Genomic DNA, 13421 nt, shown 5'->3' with positions numbered 1-13421 from the left:
CCTAACCCTGCACCGTGATTGGCCAATCACAGTCTATTCAGGACTGTGATTGGCCAGTGTCACATGACACATGTGCATAGCCCTATATAAGAAACCATAACTTTAAAAAAACCAAAGTTATGGTTTCTTCCATCATAAAGAGTGTTTCAATAAATGTATTTATTCTTTGTACATGATTGGTTGACTTCATTCAGTATTGTGATTAGCTAGCAAGACAGCGCCCACTTCACACAGGGTGTGATTTTTGTCTCCGCCGGAGGTGGAGAGTATGTTTTTTTTGCTTCGTCCCGCCGTGTGTTAGCATGGCCCCTAGCCAAGCTAACATTGGTCAAGCTCCACGTGACACGTGTCAATATGTTGACACCAATGCCTTTGATTGGCTAGAGGGACGCATGACGAAATAAAATCCTATAAATAGGTGTGTCACTTCAAAAGACCATTTATGTCTTTCGAAGTGAGGTAAGACAGGATCAATCAGTCTTGATTGGAACAGTACCTTCAGTACATTACATTACATTACATTACATTACAGTCATTTAGCAGACGCTTTTATCCAAAGCGACTTACAATAAGTGTATTCAACATAGGTAGGGAACGAAAACTACTAATCACCAGAAGTCTTTAGTGCATTTTCTGCAAAAACAAGCAACCAAGAGTATACCTAGCGCTAAGGTAAAAGTACAATATATCAGCCACCTATTTCCTTAAACAAATGAGACAAAAATTGCTAAATCAAATGAGCATGAGCTAAAACAAATAAGTGTATCGACTAAACAAGATCCAATAAACAATACAGCAATAGAAAAACAAGCGTTCGTACAACTAGTTAACAACAAGTAGGTCAGGCAGAGAGGAAGGGTAGTGTTTCCTGAAGAGGTGGGTTTTCAGCCTGCGGCGAAATATGGGCAGTGTGTGTGTCCCTCTGAGAACACCCACACGCATTCTACCAAGACGACCCGTTCTACCAAGACGACCCATGCTATTAAAATAGCACAGGTCTGCTGGCGGAGACTTGTGCTCCGAGGAGCACATTTTCTAGTTTCTTTTCATTTACATATACATACAAAAAATGTAAATACCCATTTACATATTTTATGTCATTAAAGGGATAGTTCACCCCCCCAAAAAATCATGGATTATTATTTTTTTGTCGCATTCCTAAACCAATAATTTGATGACCAGCGGACCAGCGGTAGGCAGCGGTTTCGGTAGGAGACACAAAGGAGACTCTTTGTGTCTCCTACCGGAACCGCTGCTGGTCATCAAATTATTGTCTTAGGAATGCGACAACAACAAAAACATATCCATGAATTCAAGTCTCCATGGGGTGACTAATCCATAGAAAACTAGAAAAGGCGCTCCTCGGAGCACAGGTCTCCGCCAGGTCAGGTACGTTATTGTGGCCTCCTGGTGGCGCTATAATATGTCAATGTGAAAAGGGTGCCATTTGTTCAAGCCAGGGCTTTTCACTGCAATCGGACACTGCATTCATGATTTGAGGCATTTTGTTCCAAAAATATGTTTTGCAAAATTAGACCTGCTGGTGGCGCTATAACAGGCCAATGTGAAAAGGTTGGCATTTCTTCCTTTCCTCCATTTGTTCCTCGTCCTAATAGAAATGTGCGTGTGAAATTTCACGGAAATTGCAAGCTGCGTTCATGATTTGAGGCATTTTGTTCAAAACTGACCAATCCTGCAAACTTTGGAAGCCAATCTTAGGCAATCAGGATGGAATATGGGAAATCGGATAAATCTGTGTTGATCACATGACTATAGAGATACTGTTTACCGATTTGTGTGATGTTTGGACAAAATATGTAGGAGTAGTATCAATAAATGTGTTTTGCACATATCGGCCTCCTGGTGGCGCTATAACTGGCCAATCTGAAAAATTTGGGCCAGAGGTTCTGAATTGGCATCCAGGGAGTGTGCGTGCACAGTTTCGCAGCGGCCGAGGCAACGGTGCCAGAGATTAGCTGCTAACGGACGGACAGGACGGACACACGGACGTACGGACGGACAGGGGGTAAAACATACTCTCTCGCCATGCCTTGCGGCCTGGCGGAGACAAAAAGTCATTTTGGGGGTGAACTATCCCTTTAAGTCATGACATAAAAGGAACTGTATCTCCAGAATTAGAGGAAGTAATATCAGCATGGCAAAATATGTGAAAGAGTAACATGGACTCACTATGTGGAGGAAGCCCACTGATACTGTTTGTCCTCCTCAGTAGAGTGGAGCCTGTGTTCTCTCCATTCTCTGCAACACAACATAAACACAGTGGATGTATTGATAATAGGGGGGGGGGGCAATTAGATGACATTGGATGAACTTTACAGTACTTTTGTAGCATTGAACCTGTTTAACCTGTACAACCCATTTAGACCTGAGGCCGATTCTAAAAACGCCTTCTACTGTAAATCCTGACCTAAGTTTTCTGAAAACAAATATGTATTCAAAAATTACAAAAACATTATGTTGCTATATACTGCACATAGCAACAGGAACCCCAAAAGGGGTTCCCGTCTTGAAAGGTATAGTTACAAATAGGGGTTCCCGGCCAAAATGGGATAACTTGCAAAAAATGCCTATACACAGCATACCCAAAGTAAATTGATTGTTGTTCTTGAACCATTTGGAATAAATGCATGGGCATGGTCTCATTTTGAAGGTAACACTTTAACATTTTTCCCCAGCAAAAGGAATCAACTCTATGTGCAACTGACATTCAGTAATACAAGTTTGAACTGACTGGAATAGAAGGTTTTTCATTTCTGGCTAAATATTTTCTATAAATAGATGCCTTTATAACACTATATTACCATAATATGAGCTGGAAAACACAATGTGGCCACAGTATGAAGCCTTACCTAGCCCATGACCATAAAACATTTGATTCTGTGAAAAAAATAATAATAATAATTTATATATATATATATATATATATATATATATATATATATATATATATATTTCTTTTTTTATAACTTTATTTATCATTTTTCAGGTTTATCATGTGGGTAGCAATCAACAGTGCTGTATATATATATTTCTTTTTTAAATATTCAATTATATGATATACTATATTTAATTAGTTTTGCGGGTTTCAAAATTAGTTTTTCACAGAATCAAATGTGTTATTCACCAGTAGCCCGGATGGCTTGATTCTAGGCTTAAAATAATTGATATAAATATTTTTTGAAATCTATGGGAAAAATGTATGGCCTTTTTTTGAGTGGAACCACAAAATGGCCACCACTGCTATGCCCTATGGGGGTTTCTGTGGGGTTCTTGACGGAGAAAAGTGGTTTGGACTTTATATATCACTCAATCACTTGCCTAGGTAGGTGACACACACACACACACACTTGTTTAGGCCGAGGACCTCCGCGTTTCTGTAAAGCAATTCTGTAAAGAAATGCTGATTACTAACTTGTTGGACTAATATCTATGCTCTAACTCCTCTTGATTGATAGCTTTATCAATTTACTAATCTCTGAGACAAGACAACTATTTGATCAATTTACTAGTAATATCCAAAATACATCTATTTCAGCCTAGCAGTCTTTTGAGCCGATGCAATCCTCAATTTCTCAATATTTTAAGATTAACACATCTGCGGTACATACAGTACACAATTAGATTCGTTCTATATATTATATCAAGTGCTTTATGTGCTTGTAATTTCAAAACAGCTGAGTTTGTAATTTCAAAGAAAAGTAACTGTTGAGGTTGATGTTGATATTCATATTGAAGCTTTTTTTTTTTTTTTTAAGGTTCAGTTTTCTTTATTATTAAATCAAAGCAAGTTGTAAGTTTCCAAAAATAAATCGGTGAAACTGAGGCACTGTCTCTATCCTTTTTTTTTGTTATTTGGTGTGTGCTGTCATAAATGTTTGGATATTGTGTTTTTAGAAGTAAATTGGGTTTAGTAGCAAATAAGTTTTACTCCGGGAAGGTGAAATCAAACTCCTCCTTTCAGTGCACTGACCCATGTATATAGTGCGTGCCAAAAATCCTGAAGGGGCGTCAACAAGTGTCATTTGGTAGCGGTGGACATCTTTGTGGGGTATAAACAGGTTGACTTAACATTGCCCCCAATGCTGCAGACAGCTACTATGGCGCTACTAGGTAGGTGTGCCCTAGCAGAAAAGGTTGGGAAACACTGCATGATACTGTACCTGCATGAACTGTTTCAGCCCAGCCCTAGGCTGCACATGAACATGAACTCTGCAGCCGCACTGAGGCCCCTGCTGGAAAGCATCCCAGCCCAAACATTAACGTAACTAATAATTGGGCCACGCGACCCTGAAATGACTGTAATAATCCTATTAGAAAATAGAATTTAGAAATTAGAAAATATTTGATTAAAAAATTTTTTTTTTTTTTTTTTTTTTTTTTTTTGTAAATCGGCCCACTGGCCCAGCGGCCCACCGGGCATTTGCCCGGTACGCCAAATGGCCAGTCCGCCGCTGACTTTGATCCATGGCACAACCCAAAAAAACCTGAGTGGGAATGTTACTCTTTTACCATCGCTTTATGTATATTATGTCTGTATAAACTCCAGTCCCACATACAATGTACATACACTCCATGTATCTAAGTGATACATTGTAATTGAATGCAATAATGTCACTTTTAAGTTATTAGTGGTTATTATTAAAGATGGCTATTGCTTCAGTCATCAAATCAATTTCTGTAAGCCTACTTCTAGCTTTTGAATGGATCCTATGTTAATATAAAGCCTGATAAAAGTATCAAACTTTAACCAGTAACTTTGTACGGATTGGGGTGGTGATTAAATTCATCTGGCTGAATCCCCTTTCGCACTCTGCAGTGCAAAGACAAATTGTCTCTTATTGTGAGAGGAATGTACACTCAGCAAACAAATGTGTCTATTCTACTCACCAACATGATCCCACTCATTCCTCAGCTCTTTGCCTTTCTGCTCCACTTGTTTGTGTGTTTTCTTCAGAACGTTTTTATTTTCCTTCAGTTGGTATTTCTCTTCTAGCCCCTTATTGTCTCTCTCTATCAGTGTCTGGTTGATCTCCTCCACTTGGATGCTGCACGCATCTTTGGTGACTCCGTCCCCCCATCCTGTCGTTGCGGTCGTATTGTACATAATTGGTGAGAAGTCTGGGAACAAGAATTCCACCATGCATGAAGGACACAGTGGAACACAAAACACACATTTCTCTGTGGTAAAAGTTTGCTGGACACTCACAGGTGACTCACCTGAGGTGAGGTGACACATTTAGTGGTGGCCAATCTGGGAATAGCCTGGTAAACCCTCCCTCCAGAAATCTCATTTGTATTTCATGGAAATGAGAATTCCGGAGGGAGGGGCTTTACCAGGCTAATCTTGGAACCCATCGTCAAATAAAAAGTAAAAATAGCGCCCTCTGCTGTTTTCCACTCGCTATGGATCTGTTCTTGAGAGATGGTGGCACCACCACTTAATTTCCACCGTGGCAGTCAGGCTGAGTATCAGGCTACAGGTGTAGGTGCTGTATTTGATTACATTACGTTACACGTGCACGCGGTGGCGGCGTGCACGCGCGTGTGCCGTGCCGTATATGCGCGTGACTCGAACCAACACAGCAGCAAACTTTTACTTAAACTTTTGCTATACACACTGGCAGGTAGGAACTAACATTGCATGTTAAAGCAAGGGGACCTGAGAACAACTTCAAGATAATAAGTAATGTGCCATGTATGATGATGAAATAACAATGTGTGCAAACCATGTTACACACCATGTTGTCTTGCTGCTTGCCACTTGCATGCCTACAGAGGAATAGGCTAGATTGCTGTACTATGAGCGAGTCTGCTAATGTATTAAACTAATTTAATTTAATACAATGCAATGTGACAATACATGTCAAGTTAGCTGTCTGTTACTGTCACAAGAGTAAACCAATGGTTCCCAGAAGGTGTGCCATGAGACAAGTTAAGGTGTGTCTCCAGATTTTGTGACAATATCACACATTATTATTGCAATATATTCCAATATTGTTTGTTGAAAGGTAAATGGGTTCTGACATTTACAAGACCGCAAAGGTTCCGGGGGTCCTCAGCAAAAGTAGCTAGTTAATGTAGTATCACAATCATTTTAACCACTTTATCTATTTATGTTGTTGGCTATTCAAAAACAGCAGATCTACAACCTTGTAGCCTACATCTGCTATTTTTGAAAATATTTGAAAAATATTACATAAATACATATACATATACATATCAATTTGCGGGTCCTTGACATGAAAAAGTTTGAGAACCACTGATCTATGGGTCCATGTGTCCCTGAGCAATTACTGCTCCCCCAGGTTGTGTATGAATGGTGCCCACTGCTCCTAATAGTAAGGATGGGTAAATGCAAAGGATAGATTTAATGTAAAGAAAGCAACCAGTCCTGTAAGGAGAGCTGTCACCAGGCCTGGAATTTTGTCATTTTAGGGGCAAGGGCAAGGCCACTTGGCCTTTGGTGTTGTCTTTTTTTTTTAGGGCACAAAGGCCGAATTCCAGGGCAGGAAGGCCATCAAATAAAACATTCAGAATTCAGAATCTCAACATAAGACACTGGTGTCTACATGTTGTCAAGAAAGAGACACTGGTGTAGTCTAGGACCTGGCTAAGATATGTATGCACTTAATTTAGGAGAGAATATCTCAACTGTTCTTGGCTAATATGACCCCAGGGAACAACTTAGGAACTGTGACTAATTCTCTATCCGGGACGAAATACCCGAAAATGACCACGGCCTTTTTAAAATGACCATAGCCGGTGCACTACTTCCAACATGGCTCTATCTGCTAAACCGTTGGAGCTACAGATTTACTGAGTTGCTCAAAATGTTCAGAATACTTATGTTTAGGGAAACATAGTAAAGTGTAATATTTCTAATTTGATATTTTATGACAGAACAGCTAAAAAGCGCAAAGGAAACTGCCAACATATTACAGTCCAGGGCTATAGGAATAATTTTGTGTGAATCAGTCTAGAAGCACCTAAATTGATGTAACCCAGGGCATGCTCTAATGATTTAGCAAGGGTACCTGAGCCATTAACGCTCTGGGTCATCATTGTGGCCAAATCCAATATGGCCACCACCTGAAAAAGGTTTTGGCTAAAGCTTTTGAACCAGATGAGCTATAAATGAGCAAACTTGGTGTCTAAATCATGTTTTTTGACAATTAGAAACATGTTGGAATGCTTATCTTTATGACTGGGTGTGGCTGGACCTCCATTTTGCATATTTCAAAGGAGGATGGCGCAAGCTTTACTGGCATCTGCAAGATGGGTCCAGTACGGTTCCCAGGTTCTGACATGCTGAATCAGTGCAGCTTAGGTGGGAGGAAGGTTCTCAAGGGACCTGGTACCATTTGACCAACATCAGCCTTCCCTGACTATGGGAAAAGGAGTGCAGGTATCTCAAAGAAACTCTGGTCACCCTTACTTTGGAGCCTGAAAAGATCGACTTTCCATGTCCAAAGATTGGAGTATATGGTCATCATCATATACTGTACGGCAAGAGCGGTGGTGGCCACAGCAGAGTAGATGAATCCTGACAGTGGCTTTTCTCAGTCCCTCAAGAACATTCCTCCCACCCAAGCTGCACTGATTCAGCATGTAAACACTGCTGCAGATATCCCAGATTTCAAATTGGGCTGGTACTGGGACTCCATGACTAGTGTGAACCTTACTGGACCTATCTTGCCAGTAAAGCTGTTGCTGTTGTAACACCAAGACCATGATGTGATATAAACATATTGTAAATAATTCTATACACCTTTGACTATAGTACTGTATGATATCATACTAGTCAATGGTGTATAGAATAGTAATACTATATAGTATTACATTTTATGCTGAGCATTGTTGAACATACTGTATTAGCTGTAGCTGTAGGCCTATCATCATAGGAATTAGTTCTACTGTTAAATCATTCTTGTTTCAATACAATTAATTACATCGTAAGATAGATTGGTTGTTTCATAACATAGTGGCCATATTTGTGATAATCAAATGAGTGTCCTCTAGATGGATTAAATCATAAAGATAAGCATTCAAACATGTTTCTAATTGTCAAAAAACATGATTTAGACACCAAGTTTGCATTCATAGCTCAAAATGTGGTTCAAACGTTATAGCCAAAATAATTGTCAGGTGGCGGCCATATTGGATTTGGCCACTATGATGACCCTGAAGGTCGCTGGCTCGGGCGCCCTTGCTAAATCATTAGAGCATGCCCTGGGTTAAATCTGGGACAAATGTGGTGCTCTTAGATTGATTTGCGCAAAAATATCCCTATGGCCCTGGACTGTAATAAATTTTTAGCGTTTTTTTTTAGCTGTTCTGTCAAATATCAAATCAGAAATTTTACACATTACTATGTTTCCCTAAACATAAGTATTCTGAACATTTTGAGCACCTCAGTAAATCTGTAGCTCCAACGGTTTAGCAGATAGTGCCATGTTGGAAGTAGTGCACCGGTTATGGTCATTTTAAAAAGGGCGTGGTCATTTTCGGGTATTTCGTCCCGGATAGAGAATTAGTCACAGTTCCTAAGTTGTTCCCTGGGGTCATATTAGCCAAGAACAGTTGAGATATTCTCTCCTAAATGAAGTGCATACATATCTTAGCCAGGTCCTGGTTACATAGAATAAAATATATGACAGATATGAAAAATAACTTGAATATGCAAAGAAATTACTGACATATTTAATAATTTTATACTCTGCTATTTGTGCTTTTTTATATTTGAAAATGTATGAACATTGAAACAATTATGACAATTATAACAAATAATTGCGATTAGACTATGATGTAATAATTGTGACAGGCCTACCTGTGAGCACAAATATCCCAGTGCCAAGATAAGGAAACGGTTGTAGAAGTAGAACATTTACTACCTACACAGTTTCTCAAAAGTTTGTTCTAATAATCTAATTGATAGCATGGAAATTCATGAGGTTTAGTCCAAAACATACCATTGGACATAGAGCATCTCTATATAATGCTAAACAGAGCACTTCTGTGTGACTTGCGAAAACAGACGATTGTGACGTGTTCTGCGCTTGTAGATCGGCTATTTGTATTTTGGGTGAAGAGATTTGGTTTATACTGGGGAAAAAAGAGTGGACCAAGTATAGAGCCCTGGGGGGGACCCCGGCTAACTTAGTTGGATTTAACCACTTAAATTAATTTAACCCCATCCATATTGTGGGGAAAGCTGACTGTCACAGCAGACGCGTTGTAAGCTTGTCGATCTGCTATTTTCAGGAAAGGTTTTTCCCACAATAACAGAAAACAGAAAATACACTAGCATAGAGCCCTGAGGGACTCCGCTCAACCTTATGGTGTTTAAGTGGTTAATTAATGTGAGATGCAAACATGGTTAAGTGTACACAAAATCTCGTTACAGGACGTGCTTGAAATAATCCAGCAGAAAGAGTTAAATATTCACAGGAACATTGTGAATTGTTTTCATTTTCCTAAATACCTTTAAAATGTTCAAAAAACATTAGAAGTGATACTTTCTTCCAGCCTTCCATGCTTTTACATTCAAAACAAAACATAGAAAGTATTTCAATAATTCAAATGAGACGATATTTAAATATAACTTAACATGAACTTCAGCGTTTTGTGTCCATTTCAGTTTGAGGTCACTATATTGTATATTCTTCATTCTCCTGCATCACGCTGACAACATCAACCTGGTCACCTACCTTGACGCTGGCAGTGGCACAGTCAGGCACCGCCAGCTGGTAAATGTCACAGAGATGGCCACCTCTGTTGGGCAGCCATACTACTAGCACCCTGCTTGGGTACTACTCTATGTATTCAGTGGTAAGGACTGTACTAGTTCCTTCAAGGTCAAGGTTGCACCACTCAAAAAGCTCCAGAAGAACCCCAAATTTCAAAAGGCTTTCAGATTGGTGGATGATGTTTTTTTTTAAAATATATATGTTGAAGAAGATGGTGGGAGAAGACGAGACCCTCAGCAGCAGGTCTACTCACTTGCCCCCCTGCCAGGATGCACTCATCTCCCACATCCAGCAGGTGAACTATAGAGTCATTTTTTAAATTAATTTTCATGTTTTTTGGTAAGGCCATTTTGCCTTGTCCTAATCCAGTTTGCTTCAAATGACAAGTATGCTGAACTCTGGGTTACATGATGTTCATGTGTGGCCATGAGATCTGTCCCCTGACCGTTAAAGATAGCTGTTAACCTCTGTGTTTTACATTTTTGCGTTGGCTATTCAAAAATTGCAGATGTACAAGCTCACAGCGCAACGTGCTGCAAGCTTGTACATATGCTATTTTTGATTTTTTTTTTGGGCGGTGAAACCGCCCCTATAAGTGAGATTTGGAAAAATGTACAAATATCTTGGGCAGTGAAACCGCCCCTAAAAGTGAGGTTTGGAAATTTGTACAATTATCCTGCGCTGTGATTGGCCAATCACAATCTATTCAGGACTGTGATTGGCCAGTGTCACATGACACATGTGCATAGCCCTATATAAGCAACCATAACTTGAAAAAAAACATAAATTTGTTTTTTTCAAGTTATGGTTTTGTCCATCATAAAGAGTGTTTCAATAAATGTATTTATTTTTTGTACATGATTGATCGACTCCATTCAGTATTGTGATTAGCTAGCAAGACACCGCCCACTTCACACAGGGTGTGATTTTTTTAAATCGCGTGAGAACTACTGATTTAGAAGGCATTTGTAGATTCGGCCTCAGGTCTTAATGGGTACCATAGGGCCAGTCGACTGTACCACTATCCTTTCCACTGAGGTCACAATACTGAAAGGAATTCATTCATCATTCAATTTGACACGGCTGCTGGCATTTCTCTCACTTAATAGGAACTTGATATGGTTTCCTGAAATAATAACACACAAAATGAATAATTCCATGAACACTTCAGGTGCAACACAGGTGATGTGGATTGAGGGGACCGAAAGCAACAAAACAACAATAAGGTGTCACTGAATTGGCCACCAGATGTCAGTCACCCGTGTTTATTTTTCAGTTTCCCCTTAAATATTTATGATTGAGTTCACCTACTGCCTTGAAAATGTATTGTAATCTTGAGTGTCTCATTCTGAGAATATACAAAATGGAAGTGGCATTAAGGATTTGATTTGTTTGATTTGTATTCATTTGATTTTACAGTTTAAATATCTTTGTACCAGACAGTTTATTATGTTGGTAAATAAACACTTTATGTTCATTTTCTCCAAATTGTCCCATTTGAATCAATGTTGAGGTTTTGTTTTGTGTATGTCATTATATGAAATAATGTATCTTGTGAATATAGGGGAAATAGAAAATAATAACCACGAAAGAACTGTTATTTCAATTAGTGTCTTAACTGGTAGAGATTTACAGTTGGCGTGGAGATATCTGAGGGAAGTTCGAGTTCAAGGCCTTCTGTCTTGAACTTCACAGGGGTCCTTGAGGGGGGTCCCCAGCAAAATGAGGAACAGTTTAAAACATTATAAGCTTTGTTTTATTTGTAGGCTATTTGAAAATAACCAATCTACAAGGATTTCTACCACCCAAAATATAGCATAAAAGTCAATTGCAATATTGTTTGTTGAAAGCCAGGTATGGGTTGAGTAAGACCATTGAAAATGTATGAAACAAGGTTACTGTTTGTGCCTACGCTTTGTTATGGTTTTTTGTTGTTATTTTTAATAACACTGCATGCACAGATACCTCAGAAGAGCAATCTGTGTTGATAATTTATTGCATTTGCATGTACATATAAATTAATAGTATGGAATTGTTTATATTGAAAATCAATTTTCAAAGTGACAGATAAATATGCTACCATAAACCATAAGGTCAAATTTTCAAGTTGTTCTGCCATCTGATGTTTGCGCAATTCATGTTTACGCTGCCAACCGTCGGTTACCTGGCAACGTGCTAGCCAATCACAGCCAGACCTGACCCACCTATGGGATCTAGATTCATTCTACTCTATTGATTGATTGATTGATTGAAGACTTTATTAGCAGTTTGCCAAAATAAAGGCACAGGGAAGTACAGTTCAGTACAGTACAAGGTTTGCTAAGAGGATTTTAAACCCAAGAAAGCCTGTGGCCTGTTTCCATTGGGGTCCTTTGTACTCAATTCATGGAAACATTTAATGACAGACAAATACACCCAATCCTCCTTGACTCTAGTGGTGTCAAGGAGGACCTCCAAATTGAGATGTACAGTATTTGGTGGACCCGCTTTTGAAAATAGACTATTACTATTTTGTGACAGCTGACAGGTACCCCCATAAGAGAAGATTTGTCACCATTTTACATTTTACCATTTTACATAGCCGGTCTGAGCTTGTAGATCGGTTATTTTCAAATAGCCTACAAATAAAACAGGGCTTATTGTTTTAAACTGTTCCTCATTTTGCCAGGGTCCCCCTGGAACCCCCTCAACGAACCCCTGGGGGTCCCCAGAACCCCACTTTGAGAACCATTAACTACACTACACTACTCTTCTCCAAGTCATGTGGGCTGCTTGCTTGCTTTGCTTGGGGACAGTGTTGCCAGGTTTTAAGAAATAAGCAACCAGGTCTTTGACCTTTTACAGGGGCCTGTTCCGAATCGCAGCCACCACCTGTACCAAATGGTTCACCCACACGTGCACAGGTGATTTGCATTTGTATACAGGACAGTTGGCCACTCACCTACATTACATTGTTAGACAAAAATCAATGACCTCCACCTATGTTTACATTACAAATGAGTGTCAATGACCGGAGTCTGCTACTCATACCTGTGGATTTGAGAGGGGGTACTTTTGTGTAATGGAAACGGTAGATATTTTGATGCAGTGTGGTGTGGTGTGGTGCTTAAGCTGCAGTGGAAAGGGGGCTTAAGTGCTCTTTTAGAGCGGTTTTGAAGGAGAGTGAGGAGTCACACGCTTTTTATGACTGTTGGTAGGGCATTCCACATTTTGGTGGCATAGCAGTAGAACGAATTTAACCCCTTGTTTGAGCCAAATCTGGGTTGGACGTGATTTGTCGAACTCCATTGTGATTGTCGACGTTTTTGAAGTATTTTGACAGGTACATGGGTGTCTTTGTGTTTGAGGTGTAGTGTATCTTGTAGACCAGGCCCATTGCAAGTTGCTGGACTCAGCCATCCCACCCTAGCAAAATGAGCAGGGGTTAGATGAGTTGTAGGTGTGAGGACAAGCCTTGGATAATTACATTATTCATTTGGGGGTCCTTGCCATGAAAATGTTTGAGAACCACTGGTTTAAACAAGATTAGGAGACAAGCCCAAATAAGCAACTACACTTTAGAAACAAGCCCCCCCAAAAAAACACAACTAACAAAACAAGAACAACCAATATTTACAAGCGACGAAAAAAACAAGCCCAACGAAGTCGCTTATA

Source organism: Gymnoscopelus braueri, assembly GCF_963280865.1.
Source record: "Gymnoscopelus braueri genome assembly, chromosome: 16".
Lineage (NCBI taxonomy): Eukaryota > Metazoa > Chordata > Actinopteri > Myctophiformes > Myctophidae > Gymnoscopelus > Gymnoscopelus braueri.
Note: the sequence above shows the minus strand (reverse complement) of the source record.